At 51.0% G+C, this 21346-nt stretch overlaps 1 protein-coding gene across 2 annotated transcripts in view; it reads left to right on the top strand.

Moving 5' to 3' along the window:
• Positions 1 to 3894: 3894 nt before the first annotated feature.
• Positions 3895 to 21346, top strand: part of PTPN3 (protein tyrosine phosphatase non-receptor type 3) — a 122995-nt gene continuing 105543 nt past the window's right edge. Inside the window, exon 1 of one of the 2 annotated variants that reach the window (XM_047768118.1) lies at positions 3895 to 3983. The gene's annotated coding sequence lies outside the window, so the exon portion shown is untranslated. The remainder of the gene's footprint in view (positions 3984 to 21346) is intronic. The other variant, XM_047768119.1, reaches the window with a different exon arrangement.

Genomic DNA, 21346 nt, shown 5'->3' with positions numbered 1-21346 from the left:
CCTTGTAAATCACTGAAAACCGTCCACGTGGTGCCCAGACTTCCTGAGTCTTGATATGTATGACAATCCTCAGTGATTCTTCCAGGAAACTCCTCCTGTTAATACCCTCAGCCGATTGCCTGTGAGCCGTACTTGGCACCAGATTTTCTACTCAAATGGCAGCTTCTGGGAATGTGGCTAATAACTGTATCCAGGTGCTCATCTCATTTCTTTTAACTTGTGTAAATTTGATTCGTACCAGAGATGCAGCATGGCTTCCTCTCCAGTGAAATGACCCTCTACGGCTTTTGTGCTGGCTGTTGTTTGTTTAGTGAATTGGGGGCTAAGCAAGTTCTACCAGCATGATTAAAAGAGAAGCTAGCTGTTTTTGTTGTTGTTGTTGTTGTTGTTTTCTTAGCTTAGCAGGAGAGCTGCTTTTAGGGCCCTGGCTTTCTCTCTGCAAACCTCATCAGATTATCAGCTCTATACTTTTTCATCACAGCAGAATCCTGAAAGGTCCATTGACTATGTGGTTCCTTTATGTTGTGGTTCTGTCTCCAAAATGATCACCCAGGGACCATAATTTATGTGAGTCCTCATTATCTGAGACTTGATATAGCTCTATTCCTGACTGGGCCTCTATTTGCTCTATATCTGGCTGGGTTCAATCACTTAGACTAAGAAGATCATTTGCATAAGGTTTGGGAGCTTAAGATATAAGATCAACTGTCATTGCTGATAATAACATCATGTCACTCCAGGTGCAACAGCTTAAAAGGATGGACTTTAACTTTTTGGCCCAAGAATGAAACAGTAACGGGAGACCAGAACATGTAAAGGTAATCTGTAGCCTATAAACACATCAAAGTGTAGAGAAGGCAAAAAGACACAAGATGAAAGCTGTGATTTCCTTTAAGATCAATAAATGGTAAGCTACTACATAGAGAGGCAATATGATAAAACCTAAAACCCTGGCTTTGCCGTCAGTCCAGCTTGCATTCAAATCCTGACCCTGTCTCTTACTGGTTGTGAAAGTCTCCTGGATTGTTTCCTTTTCAGTAAAACTGAGCTAAAAACACCCACTCTGCAGAGTGACAATATGGAGTAAAGATAGAATATGTGTGAAATATTAATCACATGTGAGACTGATAAAAGTAGTTATTATTATTAGACACACAAAACTTTAAGAATTTTTTATTTGATCTTTTAAATGTTTATCACGGTAAACACAACACTGTGACAGTAATAGATAAAAAGATAAAATGACCCCACTATCCCCCAAATCAGACTATTCGCATTTTCCAATGTTTCCATTGCACAGGCTATTTGTGTTTTCAGCTTTTTTCACTTAGCATTGTACTGAAAGTTTCCTCCTGCTGCGACATGGTCTAGTTTAGTGCAAAACAGTTATTATTTCAACAAAAATGCCATAACTGAATTAATTATTCCTTTATATTTGAGCATTTATTCTTTGGGGAATATTCTTTCTTTTCGTTTCTGTTTCTGGTATGGTGATTTGAGCATGATTTTAAAAACCAGGTCTTTTCCTTAGGTGTATAGATATTTTCTACCTCGAAGTTGAGAACACTGTGTGAGCCAATCACTCGACTGTGGGGAAAAAAGGTAGTTTCAGCCTAGTTTCTAGTGGAAAGCAAACTGGGACAACTCCAAGAATTCACATGTTTATTAACCTTGGTTTCCTCATCTCAGCATTTGACAAACTGGTAGGAGATGACGATAACTGAGGTCGGCACTCAAGAAAAGAATCTTTAAAGTGGACTAAACACGCTCACGTTCTTTCATTCCCAGATCAAAGCAGCTAAGTATTCACTTTATTCGAGGCACAGAGAGGGTAAGGTGCTTAATCCAGATCACACGGCTGGGAGAGGAGGGAGAATGCCTTGGGCGGATTCTGAATTCCCAGCTTTTCCACTGAGCTTTGAAAGAAAACGCCCCCATACCCCACCCTAATTGGAGGGAGGAACCGACCGCGGCAGAGGGTCCCGCTGGGCTCTGCTGGGGGCGGGGCGTCACCCGCTCTGCCAGGAGGCTCCTCCTCCCGGGCGCTCGGGCCCCGCCCGGCTCCGAGCATGCCCAGTGCGCTCCCCGCCGTCCCAATGGTGCTGGGCGGGCGCCGGGGCTCCAGGTTTTGCCCGCCACCCGGGGTCTGGGAAGGGGGCGGGGCCTGTTTCTGAGACGCCTGGCTGGGTCGTTATTCCCCTTCCTAGCGTCCTCTGTGGGGGCGCTACCCAAAGACATGGGACTTGTGGACAAGGACCGAAGTGAGGCACCAGGTGCTGCCCGGCTGCCGCCCCAATGACAACGGGCCGACAGGGCCCCCCTGAGCCTCGGACATCTGGGTCCGGACAGGATGGTTCCAGCCATGACTCTATCCTTTCATTCACATATTCATTTAACAAATTGGTTTTGAGCACCTACAGTGTGTCAGGTACTGTTGTAGGGGCTGGGACACTGTAGTGAAAGTAGGCAGGGCCCCAGAGCTGAAGTCCCAGAGGTTAATACACAATAATAAGCTCATCAGGGGAAAAGGCAGTTACCAACCTCATCTCCTGCTACTCTGCCCTGCTTGCTGTTGCTTAAGCAGCCCTGCATCTTAGTGTCTGCACTGGCTGATCCCTCTGCCAAGAATGCTCTTCCCAACTTATCAGCGTAGATTAAGGGCACCTACTTAAGGGCCGGATCTGACCACCTCATTGAAAATTGCACTCCTTCTGCTCAAAGTCCCCTTACCTTGCCCCCCCCCCTTATAAAACTTACCTTCTACTGTAAGTTTGCTTATTTGCATGTTTATTGTCTGTCCCCTGCCTCTCTTCCGCCAAATTCCAGCAGGGGACAGGATTTTTGTCTATTTGTTCACCACACGGGGAAAACCAGAGTAGGTGATCAATAATTAATTGTTGAATAAATTGATGGCGATAAACGTGAAGAAAATAAAACAAGGACATGGAGAGTGTCTGGGAGTAGGGGGGCATGTTTAGCAGGGTGGTCAGGGAAAGCTTCTCTGAGAAGGGCACACGTGCAATGAGAAGGTTGCAGCCACGCGAAATACCAGGCAAAGTCGCCCCACACAGAGGAGAAAAGGGGCACGCGAAATATCTGAGGCTAAACAAGTTCTGAGGAGTTCCCGCCTTGGCGCAGTGGTTAACGAATCTGACTAGGAACCATGAGGTTGCGGGTTCGATCCCTGGCCTTGCTCAGTGGGTTAAGGATCCGGCGTTGCTGTGGCTGTGGTGTAGGCCGGTGGCTCGTAGACGCGGCTCGGATCCCGCCTTGCTGTGGCTGTGGTGTAGGCCGGTGGCTATAGCTCCGATTAGACCCCTAGCCTGGGAACCTCCATATGCCGCAGGAGCGGCTCAAGAAAAAGGCAAAAAGACAAATAAATAAATAAACAAACAAACAAGTTCCGAGTGTTTGATGGACAGAAAGGTGCTCATGGGGCTGCAAGAAGGCAGGGGCACAGATCAGGTGGGAGGCCCATAAGTCTTGGGAAGAAGATTTAAACCGAGAAGCCTATGAGTGGAACAGGATGGGCACTGCACTGGAAATCAGCAGGACCCCTGCAGGGCAAGACTCCTCCTCATTTCAAAGGTTGTGGAGCACAGACTGCCTGACATTCCTAGGCATAAACTCACTGAGGGCTGGGCACACAGTAGGTGCCCAATAAATGGTTATGGAACGAATGCCGGTGTGCACGCGCGAGGGGACACTGAGCTGCACAGCACTTGGTAGGAGCGGCCCAGTGGCCCTGGGAGACGCGTCCCAGCGCTCTGGCCCCCGGGTGGGGGCGGGGGCGGCCCGCGGGCGGCCCGGGCGCCCGCCCCCAGCCCGGCGCGCGGGCCCGTCGCGGCCAGCCGGGCCGGCGGGAGCCGCCCGCGGGCGGCACTGGGCATGCTCAGACGGCGGCCAGGTCGCGCCGCGAGCGAGCTTCCGCGCCGCCCGCACGCGCGACCTACCTGGGCGCCCCGCGCCCCCGGATGCTGCAGGTACGGGCCGGCGCGACCCCAGCGGGCCGGGGGCAGGGCGCCGGGCGACCTGGGGCCGGGGTCGCGCTGAGCGCCGCCCCACCCCCACCCGTCCCCAGTCGCTCGGCGAACGCGCGGGCGGGCGGGCGGACGCGGCGGCCCCGGGGTTCCCGCACCTTGTCCGGTCGGGGAGGGGACGCCTGGGTCGCGCTCGCCTGGCGCGGCAGGGTCGGGAGGGAAACAGGCCGAGCCGGGTGGGGCTAGGTCCCGGGCGGGCAGGCAGCCGGGACGCGGCGGCGGCGGCGGGGCGTGGGCGTGTGCTCCAACCCGGGCAGGGGCGGGTCGACTCGCTGAGCCGGAGCGGCCGGCGATACCGGAGGGCTCAGCAACACCGCGACCCCGGCCTCCGGGCGCCGAGGGGGCGCACAGCCCGCGGGGGAGCCAGCCAAGCGCGGCGGCCAGACCTTCTCGGCTCCCGGGGCGAATCCGCCTCTCGGCTTTCAAAGATGGCATTTCCTGGGCCTGGCACGAACTCCAGCGCCAATAAATCCTCCCCGTTCCGCGGGTGATATGGAATGATTTATCAGGTACCTGCGGTGAGACAGCTGCAGTGGGGGAGTGTATGTGAGAGGCGCCGAGTCCCCCGGAAATTCCCATTTTCAGCAACCTGAACTTACCAAGAAGTTGCGGTTGCCTTAAAAATTCATGGGAAGTTGAGACAACTTGACACCTGGGTTTTCCGAGATGGTGGAAAGAGCTTGTGACTCGGAAACCAGAGACCTCCGTTCAGGTTGGGCTCCCCCTTGGCCAGCTGATGACCTTGGGCGAGTTGTCTAATCTCTCCGATCCTCAGTTTCCTCCTCTGTAAACAGCCAGTATGCCCACCTCACTGGGTTGTTGGGTGGATTAAGTGGGATAAATTATGTGGAGGTGTTTGGCACCGTGCCCGGCACAAAGCAAGCGAGCAGTTGGCGTGATGTGAATTTAATTTGTTTAGAGACCCTCGTGGCTCCCATTTCACTAGGAAATTAGAATTACGAAAACATCTTCTGGGCCTAGTGGCAGAGTGACAGACCCTGTCTTTGTGCCCAGGAGAACTTCTGAAATCTTTGGAAAAACAATTGAGCTGAATTGTAATCGGAGAGCATCTTCTTTACAAGCAGTTTTATACATTCGGAAACTCCAGAAGTTGGCAGTTCAGCTTTACTTTCAAAAGAGCTGTTTTGCAAGATGATCCATCTTGCAAATGTTTAAGCAGATGATGCTTGAAAGTAAAGCCTAGTTAGGAAGATTTCTGTTCTAAAAGCTCCCAAACCACTTTTGGTGATTCTTTAGATGAGGGTTTCTTAACTTTGGCACTGTTAGCATTTGGAGTTGAGTAATCCTTTGTTGGGGGGGGGGTGCTGTTCTATGCTTCTAGGATGTTTAGGAGCATCTTTGGTCTCTATCCAGTAGATTCCAGTAGCAATCCCTGTCCCTTAATTGTGCCAACCAGAAATGCTTCCAGACCTGGCTGGATGTCCCCCCTGCTCCTCTTCTTGGGAGGGAGCAGTTTTCCCTTTCTATCCTTTTAGAACTACCGATTAAGAACCACCCTGCTTTCTGTCATTAGGTTATCTGAGCTGTTTGAGAATTTCATCGTAAGTTTTTGCTGTAATAACCAACCTTTGCAGAGCCTTGTAGAACTGCACAGAGTGCATCCACATGCATCAACTTATTTAATTTTTGCAACTCCTCCATAAGGCTGGCGTTATTCCCATTTTACAGATGAGGAAACAGAGGCTTTGCACAGCCAATTACACAGTATGTGGTGTAGCTGGGATATAACTCATGTCTTCCAGTTCCACAGGCAGGTCTTTTTCTTCTGCATCAGGCTGCCCTTTATGGTATTGAGACTTTCAAAGAGATGGCTTTCCTGATGATTAAATCAAGATGAAAAGTAGATTGGAAGCTGGAAACCTTTCTGACTAGTTGAAAATTAACAACAGTCAGCTATTATCTGACAGAGAGTGGGTCATTCTGGTTAAATATTCTGGTTTATAGTGGGCTCCCATAAATCCCACATGCAGTTAATGGAATACCAATTTGCAGAGAATTAGAGTAGACTACAATGTGCCTAATACCCTGTATTGATCCTTCAATGTCTCTGGTGATTTGCCCTCTTCGAAAACCAATGCCTATATGCAAATTAGACATTAGCTGGAATGTAAAAGGTCAAGTTACTGAAGGAATCTCAGAGTGGCAGGAGTGGCCGAGGCATTCCGTTCAGCAAGTGTTTATTGAGCTGCTTCTATACGGCAGATGCAGTGCTGGGTGGGGATGCTGAGTGGGCCAGTGGACTCCAGTGGACCTGGGGTGCCTGGGGCACTTCTCCTCAAGGAGAGGGCAGGTTCTGGCCAGCCTGGACACATGGCAGGCCCTCAGGGACAGCTTGGGGCGGGACAACAAACCTAAGTTAACTAGAATCAAATTCAGGACTCCCCACTGCTTCACCATCCTTTCTTTGAACCCTTCTTTCTGCTTTTATCCTAGTGAAGGTATTCTGGTAGCTTTTAACTTTCCTACTCAAGTGTCAGGAACGAGGTCAGAGACAAATCTTAACCCTAAAAGAAGTTGGGGTTCCAAGCTGGTAATTGGTCTCATGGGATTGAGACCAACTCCTTGAGCTGGAAGGTCCTGCCTGCATTGTTTAATTTCAGTGTGGGAAAGACGGTGTGGGACTAGGTGCAAGGGGGACAAACTGGGACCTTCTGAACCTCTGGTCCAGTCACACAAGGGATTCTGTTTTCTGGCCCAGACATAACCTACCAGGGGCTCAGCTTTGGGGACTGGAGGGAGCAGGAAGTCATGGCACCGTACTTGCCCCCCACACTCTCGGGATTTGTGGCATGTTGGGAAGGGACCAGGGATTTGTGGTCCTTCCGTCTCCTCTTAGGGGAGTGCCTATTGACCACAGTCCCAGCGCTCACCTCCCTTCCATCCATCAGACAGTGGTCCTGGAAAGCAGGGCCATTCCTCGCAAGGCCATCCCTCTCCATCTCCTCGCAGGGGCTGGAATGCTGAAGGCGCCCCCCTGGCACTGACGAGCTGGGCAGGTGGGGCAGCCAGTTGGTGTAGCTTCCCAAGCCTGGGCTCTTCTTAGCAACTCTAACAGAGACGAGACCCGACCGGGGTCAGTGTCCACTCTGCCCTGGTCTAGGTCCCCGCAGCCGCAGGCTCTGACCTCACCGACGTCTCCTTTCATCTGTCTGAGGGAGAAGGAAGGGAGCGCTTGGTAGGTCCTTGGCTGCAATCTCATCTGGTCATGGGTTCCACGACCCAGAGATCTTGCATCCACGTTGATTCTGGTTCTGTATGCACCTGTGGTAGCCTTCCGCCTCCAGGGGAAGACCAGCTGTGAGCACCAATTTCACAGCAAATTCAGACCTCTATTGAGCCTGGCCCTAGGGTTACAGAGATGAAAGCTGAAGCTGTCTTGGAAGGATTCATGGCAAAGTTGGGAAGACAGTGACATTCTGACAATTGTGTGTGTGTGTGTAGGCTTGTGGGCACAAGTGTGCTCTCTCTGTCTGATAAGTACTTTAAAAGAGGCTAAAGCTAGATGCAAGAGATACCAGCGGAGGCAGCCATACATTCTGATGGGCGTCGGAGATGACCATAGGAAGTAGTTGGCACTGAATTCAGCCTTGAAGGTAGAAAAAGATGGATTTTGCTTGGGCGGGGCGGGGGGGGGGGGGCGGTGGCGCATGCTGGCAGACAGAATGGCAGATGCAAAGATTTAGAGGTGTGAAGAGACCTCTTATATTCCAGGAGTGGTGACTCTTCCCAGCCTCCTACCCTTGGCTAATGCGGGACCCACCTCCTGTAGTTAGGGGTACCCCTCCCATCCCTGTACAGGGGCCTGGCCTCACTCAGCCCAGGGGTAAGTGCCCATTCTCCTTATTTTCCCTGCATAGAAGCAATGCCTCTAGGTTGTCTCTGAGGCATGAGCATCTTCTGTGAGGGATTCCTCTGGTTTCAGTTATTAAACACTGATATGGCACTTTCTGGCTGCCAGGCACTGTTCTGAGTGCTTTCCAAATATCACCTCCCTTATTTGATCCTTTTTTTTTTTCTTTTGCTTTTTAGGGCCGCACTTGCAGCATAGGAGGTTCCCAGGCTAGGGGCTGAATTGGAGCTGTAGCCACCGGCCTGCACCACATCCACAGCAATGCTGAGCCGTGTCTGCGACCTTCACCAGCTCACGGCAACACCAGATCCTTAACCCACTGAGCAAGGCCAGGGATCGAACCCCAAAACCTCATGGTTACTAGTCGGATTCGTTTATGTTGTGGCACAACGGGAACTCCCCTTACTTGACCCTCATAGCAGCCCTCTGGTTGTGCTGCCTCCCCATGTCCTGGCTGCTGGGCAGGCAGGTGGGGGCAGGGCTCATCTCCCCAGTCTGTGTCCCCCTCTGGGTGATGCTGTAATCCCAGGACCTCTTCTCCTGACTGTGGTTCACATCCACAGTGCTGGGAAGCAGCCAAATCTGAGCATCATGATGGAGTGTTCTCTGCCCTGGATTTTTCTCCCTGACCCCATCATCTTCAGGGGGCCAGTAGGGCCCCACTGACTGCATTTTCTGAACCAAAGATTGGGATCTGTAGTCTGAGAAAGAATGTTTGTGTGGCGTCTTTGTGCAAGAGGAGGCCCGGGAGGTGTTGTTTGGATACTGAGAGAGTGGAATTTTTGAGACGTTTTGATGGTTTATGTGGAAAGTTAGGACAGAGGATTTGAAATTGGGATAGTCCTGGAAAATTCAGGTCCCATGATTTACTGTCAGGATACACAAGCTTTTAGTAATATTTAGGCAATGTGCAGTTTGGAGTGAATTTTCTGTCCTGAGCCTGTTGGAGTCTCAAAAGGGAATAAACAGTGCCTTCTAGTCCCAGAATCTAGCCAGTACTCGCCAGCCCCAGTGTACAGATGGGAAGAGAAGACTGAGGCTGGGCGGGATTGAGTGACTACTAGGCATGTTGCTGTGTGAGGACAGCCAGGATTTGAACTCGAGCCTGTCTCTAGACAAATATTTGACTGTCAAATGAGGATAATAATAGAACCTTTTCCGTTAAATTGACCGTTTCAAAGGAGCTAAGGACCAAAACCCCACTAAGGCAGAACTTGGCCCAGAAAAGGGTCTCCTCCCTTCGGTGGTCTGGCCCTCAAGCCACAGACACGCACTGTGGTTAGCGTTCCGATGCCCAGAGTGACTGTCCCGCTCCCCGGGCAGGGCTCAGGGCTCGCTCACAGGCTAAGGGGATTTTCCAAGGGGACAGGATCCAGGACCAGGGAGGCCCCAGGGCCAGCTGGATGCTGTGTTGATGAAAGGCGCTGGTCTGACTTAAAGAGACGGGTGTGAAAACCTGGCCCCTGCACTTCACTTCTCTCAGGTGATTCTGCCTCGGTCTAGACCCGGATGGCAGCCCGAGCCCAGTCTTACCCCCTTTTGCTCCCCTGGAGTTCCCTCCCCCGGTCTGGTTATCAAACCCCTCATACCCGGTGGTTGTCGAAAATTAAGGTGTCCAGGAGCAGAAGAAAAGTCATTCACGTTCTTCACAGAGGCGCTGTGGATGCCACACGCCTCTCACGTGCCAGCCTGTTCCCTACTGCTGCCAAGGGGGTCTTTCAACACCGCTTCCTCTTGCCCTTAAAATAAAAGACGAAACTAATGTTGGCATCTCCCGCGGGCACCGGTGTGCACGCTTTGATCCCCATACCTTCTCAGCTCTCATCGCACCTGCCCGCAGGGCCAGTGTGAGCCTGAGACCTTCGTCCCCTCCTCCCCGGTTAACCCAACCCGTGCTTTGGGCCTTGGCTCTGTGATTGCAGGTGCCTCCGCCCCTCCTGCCTTCCTGCCGTGGGTGAAACCGCCTGCTGTAAACACTCAGGCCACCAGATCGCTCTTCATTTCCAGCACTTTTCACAGTTGCAATCTTGTGCTTAATTAGTGTAATCATTTGTATTAGTACCTGTCTCCTACGATATCCTGTGAGCTCTGTGAAAGCAGGGCCTGTCTGTCTTCCTTTAAAACACACACACACACACACCTTCTTTGAGACTTTTTTTTTTAACTTTTTATTTTGACCTAATTCAGACTTACAGAAAAATTCTAAGAATAGAACAAAGAACTCCCATGTACCCTCGCCTGGATTCCTCAAGTGTTACCATCTTATCACATTTATTTTATTCTATGTATATGTATTTTTCCTGAACCATTTGAGGATCATTTATAGACTCTTCCCTTTCCCTCAGATTACTTCAGTGTATTTCCTGAAACCAAGGATGTTTTCCTGTATAACTACAGCACACTTCGTGAAATTAAGAAATCAGTATTGATACAGTACTGTTCTGTGATCTACAGACCTTCAGGCTTTGCCATTTGTCTTGATAGTGTCCTTTGTAGCAAAGTAAACCCCAGATGCTGTGTTGCATCCGGTTGTCCTGTCTCTTTAGTCTCCTTTAAATTAGACCAGTTCCTCAGTCTTTCTTTGTAATGACCTTGACATTTTTGGAGAGTGGAGGCCAGTTATTTGGCAGATTGCTCCTCAGTTTGAGTCTGTTTTAACCCACCATTGTGTCTTCAATGCTACTGAAACATCTAAAGCACTCAGTTAACATTTGTTGAATGACAATGGAAGGAGGTGGGAGGGAAAAAGCCAGCAAGTTATCTAGTTTCCCCATTCCTACTCCTTTCCTTGCTGAAGGATGTTGTTGTTTAATTGCCGATGTGCTGTACATTGCCGTTTTTATTTTTACACATTTTATTTTTTAGTTGAAGTGTCATTGACATACAATATTATGTCAGTTTCAGGTGAGCAACATAGCGACTTGACATTTGCATACATTATGAGACGATCACAATAAGTCTAGTGACCGCATGTTCCCACACAGAGTTATTACAGTAGTATGGGCTATATTCCTTAAGCGCTCTGTTACAGCACCCTGGCTAATTGATTTTATAACTGGAAGTTTGTACCTCTTCATCCCTTCACCTATGTCACCCAACCCCCAACCCTCCTCCTCTCCTGCAGCCACCAGTTTGTCATCTATATCTGTATGTCTGTTTCTGTTTTGTTTCATTTGTTCATTTGTTTTTTAGAGTCCACATACAAGTGAAGTCATATGGTATTTGTCTTTGTCTGGCCTACCTCACTTAGCGTAATACCCTCCAGATCAGTCCATGTTGCTGCCAATGGCAAGATTTTATTTTTTTATGGCTGAGTAATATTCCGTTGTGGTATGTATGTACATACACACACAACACATCTTCTTTATTCATTTATCTATCCTGCTATTTTTTTTATAACACAGCTTTCCACCCTTCCCCCAAGAGGGGCTTCTTCCAGGGGAAGAAGAGCCTACTGTCTCTGAAGGAATACAAGCAGACTCTGGGTGATGGCTTGGCAGGGATGCTAGAGAGGAGAGCAGAACATTTGATGAGGGGCAAGACTCAGCCTGACTACCCTCCTGACACTGGGCAGCCTTCCCCAACTGCGCCTCTGACCTCACAGGCCTAAGGGCCCAAAAATAGGGTGATTAGAATTTACCTGTTCTGTGATCTACAGACCTTCAGGCTTTGCCTGAACCAGAACATTTTGAGAAGAAATAGAGAGCTGTTAATAATTGCATCTAATCAAGTAGCTCTACCCAGATGTGACTTTGAGATTGGAGATCAGTGTGGCGATCGGCCTAGGAAACCCGACTAGCACTAGGAATTTTCTACCGGGACAAAGACAATTAACCTCCCTGGCATTGCCTGCTGGGCTTATGTTTAGGACCCCTTTGTGGTCTCCCACCTCCCTTGGTGTGCCTCTCCCAGCCGTGCTCCTGCTGCACCAACCTTACTTCAGCCCTCCCCTCGCCTGTTCCTTCCTACCACAGGGACTGCGAGAGCCTGGAGCATACTTCCATGCCCAGGCTGGATGGAGGCGGGACGTGGTCTGTGATAGATGCAGGGAGGGGGGTGGGGGAGCCAGCTGTGCTTTCTACTGACCCAGTTCTAATGGAGTTTAAGAACTAGGGTGTGTTGGAGTTCCTGTCGTGGCACAGCGGAGACGAATCAGACTAGGAACCATGAGGTTGCGGGTTCGATCCCTGGCCTCGCTTAGTGGGTTAAGGATCCGGTGTTGCCGTGAGCTGTGGTGTAGGTTGAAGACACAGTTCGGATCTGGTGTTGCTGTGGCTCTGGCTGGTGGCTACAGCTGCAGTTAGACTCCTAGCCTGGGAACCTCCACATGCCATGGGTGCGGTCCTAGAAAAGACAGAAAGACAACAAAAAAAAAAAAAGAGAGAGAAAAGAACTAGGGTGTGTTGGTGAGGTAGGACAGGAGGCCAGGGTTTTCTTAGACCTTATCTTCTTCCCATCTACCCCCCAGTCCCCACAGTGCCCACACATCCACTTTTCTTTCCTGTGCAGACACCCAACCATAGTTCTGAGATCAGAACCGAGTTGCCGGCCTTTGGCAGAGGCACAGAAGCAAGAAGCTGGCATTGGGGACCCAGACACAAGAGGATGGGCATTGAATGACTAGAAGGTGTAGACAAGGACTTGGATGCAGAGAGACCAGGCAGGAAACCAGTAGCTAGGGATTCCTGTACCAAGGCCAGTATGGGGCCATTTATTAGGAAGCCTAGATTTGCAGTATTGAGTCGTCAGATGCTCAGTCCCGGGGAGGGGGCAGACACTGGGGTCTGATTAGTCCAGTTCCTTGGCTCATTTAATGCCTGGCAAAAAACCACGAACCCTGCCTTCCTGGGTTAAAAAGTGTAGGCGTCCCTCATTGTGTTGATACTTCGAAGATACTGTGTTTTTTTTGTTTGTTTGTTTGTTGTTGTTGTTTACAAATCGAAGGATTGTGGCCACCCTGTATCAAGTAAGTCTTTTGGCACCATTTTACCCACTGCATTTGCTCACTTTGTGTCTGTGTCACCTTTTATTAGTTCTCAAAATCTTTCAAACCTCCACCAGCAAAAGATGAGTCACTGAAGGTTCAAATGATGGTTGGCATTTTTTAGCAATAAGGTTTTTAAATTAAGGTGTGTATATTGTTTTTTATGCATAATGCTATTATACACTTAATAGACTACAGTCTAGTATAAATATAACTTGTATATGCATTGGGAGACCAAACAATGTATGCGACTCGCTTTATTGCAGTATTTGCTTTATTGCCACGTTAGAACCGAACCCTCAAGGTCTCTGAGGTATGCCTGTATTATAGGGTGAAAATGTGAAGCTATAGAGGGATTTTTCTGGGAAAGCTCAGTCCTGCTGACTTCAAGAACGTGATCCGGCACAGTATAATGTTCTTAGAACTCTAGGCATTGGTGGCTGTAATGGAAAAGCCAGTTAGTGAAAGAGTCTCTAGTTAATAGAATGCAGGGTACTAGCACTTACTGAACTTTGGAAAATTTTCTAGTGAACTGCAGTACTGTGTTTACTCGTTTAAATCCTCCTTCCCAGCCCCCCAGCACAGCTGTGTAAAAGCATTGAGCCTGAGGTCACCTTTTTCATTACAGAGATGTTCACATAGTCTCATCTGTAGGGACCTCAGGATAACTTTTTCTAGCTCCCTCTCTTTACAGATGGGGAAACTGAGGCATGTCCAGGGCACGTAGTCAGAGAGCAGGGACTGGTACCCGCATCATACAGTTTCCAGCCCCCAGATCTTGGGTATGTTTTCTAGATCTCATCTGAGGAAGTTTATTAAATGGACTGTGTGTTCCTCTCATCTGGTGAACATCCTTTGACATTTCTCTGACTGTAAGAATGAGCTATACTGGTGTCGAAGCAGCTATGCATTTCTTGCTCTTTTATGTAGAAGTTGCTAGGCTGATTTTTTTTTTCACTTTCATATAAAGGAGATGATGTGTACGTTCCATTGAATCTGTATATTCTGTACTAGAGTTTCTCAAACATCAGTCCATCAGAATCACCTTTTAGGAGTTCCCATCTTGGCTCAGTGGTTAATGAACTCAACTAGTATCCATGAAGCCTCAGGTTTGATCCCTGGCCTCACTCAGTGGGTTAAGGATCCAGTGTGGCTGTGAGCTGTGGTGTAGGTCACAGACGTGGCTTGGATCTGGCGTGGCTGTGGTTGTGGCATAGGCCAGCAGCTGTAGCTCCTATTCGACCCCTAGCCTGGGAATCTCCGTATGCTGAGGGTGAGGCCCTAAAAAGACAAAAGACAAAAAAAAAAAAAAAAAATCACATTTTAAAACACAGGCTGCTGGGCCCCACCCCCAGAGTTTCTGATTCAGTGGCTCTGAATCAGACCCAGGTGGGGCTTTGGTATTTGCATTTCTAACAGGCTCTTCCATGATGCTGCTGGTCCAGAGACCAGGGACCTTCCTTTGAGGACCACTGCTCCAGGCTTCGTGATAGTTTCAGATGGTGTGCTTTCTGCTTTGCAGCCACTGGGCCCTCCCTGCTGCCCAAACAGCCCTCTGTCCTCCTTTGTTGCTGCCATGCCAGCCAACCTGACTTTTTTTCCATGCTCTCCATGTCTCCTACCTGTTGCCCTCCCTTCTCCAGGTGACCTCCCCCCCCCCCCCCCACCTATAGCCATGAGATGCTGAGGGCCATGTACAGGGAGTCTCCTCCCCCCACCCCCCACCTTCATTTTCTGGCTCCTCTCTTCTTTCTTCCAGTTTGAGAAAATGAGTGTCTCTGGCTGGTTCAGGCTTACCGCTCCAGTTACAGTTGAAGACTGTTGTCCCATCACCTGGGGGAAGAAAAGAAACCTTCTCCAACCCTGGCCTCACTGTTAGGTCACCGCCACATTACCCACCCCCTTCCTTTCACTGCCAAGCCTGCCGGAGGAATAGTTGACAGTCTCTGAAAGGGATTTGCTCTCACTGCTTTTGACACAGACATACTGTTCAATTCTAGGAGTTCAGGTTTTCTATACCTATAATGAAAGACATTTTTAAAAAAAATTTTGGATGCTCCTGGGCATATGGAGTTCCTGGGCCAGGAATCAGATCTGAGCCGTGGTTATGACCTGTGCTGCAGCCACAGCGATGCTGGATCCTTTAACCCACTGCGTTAGGCTGGGGATTGAACCTGCATCCTGGTGCTGCAGAGATGGCACCGATCCTGTTGTGCCACAGTGGAAACTCCAAAAGACGTATAAAAATTGTGGTAAAATACATATGACATAAAACTTACCATCCTAACCATTTTTAAGTGTAAGTACAGTTCAGTGGCTTTAAGCACAGTCACATATTTGTGCTACTATTACCACCACAAATCCACAGAACACTTCATCTTGCAAAACTGAAACTCTGTCCCTTTTAAGAGAAACTCCGTTTCTCCCCCGTCCCTGTCCCTGGCAGCCACCCTTCTACTTTCTGTCTCTGTGATTTTAACTACTATAAAGAGACCTTGTAGAACTGGAATCATGCAGCACTTGTTCTTCTGTGACTGGCTTATTTCACTTAGCATTAATGTTCTCCAGATTGATCCATGTTGTCACATGTGTCAGAAATCCCTAGCTTTTTAAGGCTGAGTAATACTCCAGTGGACTTACATTACCACATTCTGTTATTCATTCACCTGTCAGTGGGCTGCTTCCACCTTTCGGCTTTTGCAAGCAGTGCCGCTGTGAACACACGTGTGCCGAAGGCCGTAATTGTGGTTAGAGGGGCCTTTCAACCTCAGGTGAGATGTTTAGGAATTTATTCATCCTGCAGTCTCAGCTTCATCTGCTGCCTGCATCCCTCAGCCCAGTGTTCCCAGGCTACCCCACCCCTTGAGCAACACTACCCTTGCTGTGGGACCTGGCCAGGGCCACTCACTTGTCAGGACCGGTGGCCAGTTTGCACATCTCAGCACATTTGATCTCTGTGCTGCAGCTTCTGTGACGCAGCTCCCCTCCTGCCTCTCCGCCCACCCTGGGCATCTGGCCCCCTTTTCCTCTCCTCTTATCCTCCTGCAGGCTTTCATGGGTGTGCACACCCGATCCCATCCTCGGGGGCGCACAGGTCTATCATCTCTGTGTATATCACATCCCAGCATCTCCCTCAAGGGTCCTCAGCTTCCCCACTTTGCACGCGCATGTCCAGAGCAGAGCTCTGCACCTTCCTCCTTAAAAAAGCTCTCTCTGTAAGTGACACGATCTTCCAGCTTAGAAACCGCAGGGTCTCCCTTCTCTCCCCCGACGGTGACAGCAGCGCTGGACAGATCCCACCCGTCCGTCACACCTCAGCCCCTCCTGCAGCCTGCCCCCTCCTTCCCACCCCGCACTGGGACTGGGTCACTGCACATGCTTTTCCCCTTTGCCTCCACTTTGCTGCTCTCCCTAGCAAGCCCCTCACACCTAGACCTCCCTCACGTTGCTTCCAGAAAGTGTTCCCTGCAGAAGCACTAAGATCACCTCTTCTTTGCCGGTCCCGTGTCACCTGCCTCCATCTGACCTTGTTTTCCCCTCCCCACCCCTCAACCCCCCACGGCCAGCCCTGCAAACCCTAGACTACATCAGGGCTTCCCAAGCTTCAGTGTTAAGATACAGATTCCGATTTGAGGAGTTTGGGGTGGGCCCTGCCTTCCGCGTCTCTAACAAGCTGGGTGGTGTTGAGACTGTGGCCCAGAGATCACAGGTTGAGTAGCTGGACTCCAGTACAGACCTGCGTCTCACAGAGTGCTATTCCAGTCTGTAAATGATGGAGGGATTAATTTTGTGTTGCAATTTTAACATTTTCTGTTTTATACAAGGTTAATCTTAAATGTTTTCAGTTGCAGAGCAGATTCCTTGTTACAATGATTATTTGCTCCTAAAAGACATTTTCGAAGGTGAAAGCTTTGATTTCTTGGGTTAGCGTATAGGTCCAGGTGTGTGAATGTATGGCAGAGGCGGTGTGAGAACGTCTCCCCATTGAAGGGGTCCCTCCTCAGGGTTGGGCTCCATCTTGTGAGCTCCCCCAGGGTAGAGACGGCCTCTTAGCTCCATCCCCAGGGTGCAGCTGGGCCTCCTTGGGAAGGAGGCAGGTCTCCAACCCTCCTCTTGGAGATGGTGGTGGACACAGCCAATTTGATATGGGCAGACTGGGCTTGGAGGGGGAGCCCCATCATGTTGGGGGAGAGAAAGTTTCAGGCAGCTGGGCCCTTTTGGGGGGCAGGTGGGCCCATTTCATGACTCTTGATAAGGCTTTGCTGTGGGGGAGCTGCTTGGGAGAAACCCCCAGTGCTGGTGTCCCCGGCGCTGGGCTTCCTATCCTGGAGAAGGGAGGGGAGGGCAGAAGGCAAGCGATGGAGCCCAGCATGCCTGGGGGATCTGACTGCATTTCCCGCTTTGGGAGGGTCTGAGGAGCGTGTCTTAAATGGTGAAGGGGCTGGTTTGTGGGTGAGGGAATGGGACGAGGGTCAGGGAGGAGGTGGCTGTTTGGGGCCAGCCCACTCCAAAAGCATCATTGCTCCTGTCGCCCCGAAAGTCTCAGCCCTTTAGTCGGTCACTAAAGGGCTTCGCGGTCTGGCCCCTGCACCTCTCCCACTTGTGTGTTACTTGTCCCCATGTTTCTAGGTCCTGGCTAAATGACTGTCCCCAGTTAAAGTGCAGACATTCCTCCTCCTCCTCGGGAGCTCGCTCTGCGAGGCTGTGGTGCCCACCATCTCTCCTGGCGCAGGGCGTAAGCTGGGGTTGTCTCCAGAAGCCCTCTTACTCCCTGACCTCCCAAAGCCTCCACTCCCTCACTTCCACAGCGGGAATGACAGGTGTCCCCATGTCATAGGGTCAGGTGAAGATTCCACAATGACACGTGCTTCTCCTGGTGGCACGTAATTACTCAGAAAGTCTCTGCCTGCCATCTGTCCCTCTCAGTGAGCTTGACAGAAGGACCGTTGTGTGCCACTTGTCCACAGGTGGAGGCCGGGGCTCAGATGGCGAGGGCTGTGACACGCACGTGCTGTCCTGGGCCAGGTGGGGCCGGGGGGGATGTGAAGGTCAGTGGGACTGAGGGGGTGGACGCTCTGGAGGTGGGGTGTCAGCTCGCTGCGTCTATGTTGATGCCAAAAGGTGGCAGCTGGCAACAGCATGAAGAGGAGGAAGCCAAAGGCCTGGGGAGTGGAGTTGAGGCAGAGAGCAGGGCCTCTCACACTTCCGTGCACATATGAGAAGATTCAGGTTCTGGAGGCCTGGGGTCGGGGTGAGCGTCTGCTTTCCGAACCAGCGCCCGTGTTATGCTGATGCCTCGAGGCTGGACACCACACTTTGAGTGGTATTGGTCAGGAATGTGACTCACGGTGGCGAGGCTCGGGGAGAAGGGGCTGTCGAAGCAAAGTCAGCACAGCTGCCTGGCTTTCTAGCCAGCCCCACGGAGCAAGTGCCGCCGGGGGTCTGGGGTCTGGAGGGTGAGATCGGAGTCAGATTGTGGGTGATGGACGAGGGGCAGTAGGGGCCACTACAGGCTTTGGGATAAGTAGTGTGTGGGTGATTTGATTTTGCTGTTTGATACGCCATCCTTCAAGGTCAATTTTTGCCATTAGAATCCCCTTAAAAGCTATTTCCTTCTGTCCCTGGCTGCACTGCGGTCACACCTTAGACAAGGCCCCCACAGCCTGGGGTACACCTGTCTTCATAGCACTTCCCACACGGAAAGGTGGTTATTTAATTTTTCATGAGTCTCTCTCTGACAGGCCTCTCGGTTCCCCAAGAGCAGGAACCCGAGACGGCTCTTATTCACCTCTGCACCCCTGCACCCGCCATGGAGCCTGGCCACAGCCGGGGCTCATAAACTGCCTGCGGCGCCATAGAGGGGTGAAGGCAGGATGTTCACGCAGAAGGCGTGTGTAAAGCCCTGTGACGGGCAGATCAGGAGAACCAAGCCCTGAGTCGAGTGCCTGGGTGAGTGTCGGTGTGGATGGGAGAAGATGGAGTAAGGAGTCAGCAGAACCTCAAATGATCATGCCAGGAGCATCTTCAGAAGACAGAACCCAGGCTCAGAAAGGATGATCGCCCGGGGTTTGGATTTGGGCAGCACTATGAGAGTTGGGCTGTGAGTTTTCTGGAGTGGTGGAGGCTTTGACACGGGGGATGGGCATTTCAGCCAAGAAACCACTGCTTTGATCCAGGATCCCAGAGCAAAACTGCTTTTCTGCACTCCTCAGGAGAGGACAGGTGTCCGGATTTATGCAGATTGGAGATAAGGGCATTACTCCCCATCCATCAGCCTGCCCTATGTACAGCGCTTCACAAGGTAGAGCCGGTAGGTTGGGGCCCATCCCGTGGTAGGGCTTAGAGACCCTCACAGCACTTAGCATGTTGCACCTCAGCTGCAAAGGGCGTGGTGAGGTGAGGGTCTAACTCGCTGAACCTCAGAGGCCCTTGAGGTGGGGGCCCTCAGGTCCCTGTGAGCTGGGTTCAACCTCATTCTCCTGAGGAGGATGTGGAGTCTCAGAGAGGTTCAGTATCTTACCCGGGGTCACACAGCGGGGAAGCGGAAGAAGAGTCAGGCGCCAACGTGGGTCTGTGGGCCAGGAGGGTATCAGGTGGGGCAGCCCAGCTTGGACCAGGATTTCGGGGGGTGGGGCAGCAGGTATGGCAACTGAGTCAGAGCTGTGGCAGGGTGGGGGGCAAATGGGAGGAAGAGGAAGGAGCAGGGTGGGCTGAACGCAGAAAGGGGCCAGGACGTGACCCAGTCGAGGGATGGAGGGTTAAGCAGTTGCAACCTGGGCACCAGTGAGGTATCAGGTAAGAGTATTTTAAGTTCTGTTGATTTTTGGAGTCATTATTGCTCATAGAAAACTTAGGCAATACAGAAAGTTTGAAAGAATAGAAAAATGAACACATTTTCACAGTCTTGTGAGTCCCCTTCGTAGTTGTGGTCACAGCATAAGTACAATTTTATAACTAGCCCTTTTTACTTAATATTCTAATAGTTTCCATGTCATTGTGAAATCTTTGTGGAGGTTCTGTGGCTAGTTTATGATTTACTTAACTGGCCCCCTAAGGTTAGAAATCAGCTTTTGGGTTGCAGTTTTCAGTGTTACGTCGCTGGAAGGAAGAACTTTGCAAACAAAACTTTCATGTCTGGATGTATCCTGACCATAGGTCCCTAGAAATGGAATTACTGGGTCCAACCACCTCCCGGCATTGTTGGAATGCTATGCTGCTAGGAGTGCTGACACGAGCCTTCTAGAAGTGCAGGCGTAAGCCTTGTGCACACTAGCTGTTCATTCATGTGTGTGTGTATTTCACAAGCACTTATTAGGCACCCATGGGGAGAGACTGCTTTCTACAGCCAGGTCAGCACCGCAGCAGCTGCCGGCCTCCTGGGCTTGGCTGAGATGCGTGGGAGTGTTGATGGCACTCCATGTCCCAGCCCCACCTGCCCGGTCACAGGTGCAGGAGCCTGGGACAGCCTGTGGGCCTCTGGCTGCAGGTTCCAGGCAGCGCTCACCTGGGCGTGTGAAGCTGCCTGCCTCCACCTCTGTAAACGCTTTTCGTGACACAGAAATGCTGAGTGTGGTGCTCCCTACTTTGTCCCTTTCTCCACGCCTTTCGCAGATACTTACCGGGTACCCACGGCCTGCTCGGCACTGTTCCAGGGGCCAGGGATGCAGCAATTGACAGTGACATCCCTGCCTTTAAGGAACTTTTACTCCTGTGGGAGGTAGGGACGTGGAAATTGGGAGGAGACAAGCAGTGAACATATTAGGTCCAGCGCTGATGAATGCTGAGGAGAGGAGGGATGGGGAGGGCGCACTGATGGGCTGAAGTGTTGAGCAGACAGGGGGGGACAGAGCCCGGTGCAGGATGTCTGAGGGAAGGGCATTCCGAGCACAGGGAACAGCAGCTGCAAACACCTGTGGCAGGAGCCAGCCTGTAACAAGCGGGTCCAGGGAAGGGGGCGGTGTGGCTGGCTCAGGGTGAGCAGATGACGTGGATAGGGAGGGGGCCCTCATGTAGCAGAATGAGTCAGGATCCAGGGTTCATTTTTCCACTGGCAGGTTTTGGAGCCCAAGGGCCACTCCCACCATTTGAAGCAGCTCAGCCTCCCCTCATGCCTTTCTGACCCTCAAGCGGGTGACCACGCAGGCCTGTGTTTGGTGGGAAAAGCCCTGGAGTGGAAGCCCAGGCTTTGGGAAGTCACTGGCTCCACTGGAGCTTCTGTTTCCTCCTCTGTGCGATGAGAGACTTGAACTAGGACACGCTGAGCTTTCCAGGGCCAGGACCCTTGGCTCTGTCCTTAGTTAAGTGCGTTGGTTAACTTTGGATTGTTTTAGTTGAATAGAAGTGGGTAAGGCAGTTGCTCATGCACATTTAGTTCTTAATATGGTCAGCCTCTCCGGTTTGTTACAGACAAGAGTCTTTGGACCAGCTGTCAGTGGTCTCACAGTGGTGATG

Source organism: Phacochoerus africanus, chromosome 2 (genome assembly GCF_016906955.1).
Source record: "Phacochoerus africanus isolate WHEZ1 chromosome 2, ROS_Pafr_v1, whole genome shotgun sequence".
Classification (NCBI taxonomy): domain Eukaryota; kingdom Metazoa; phylum Chordata; class Mammalia; order Artiodactyla; family Suidae; genus Phacochoerus; species Phacochoerus africanus.
Note: the sequence above shows the minus strand (reverse complement) of the source record. Positions and strands in the feature narration are given on the sequence as shown.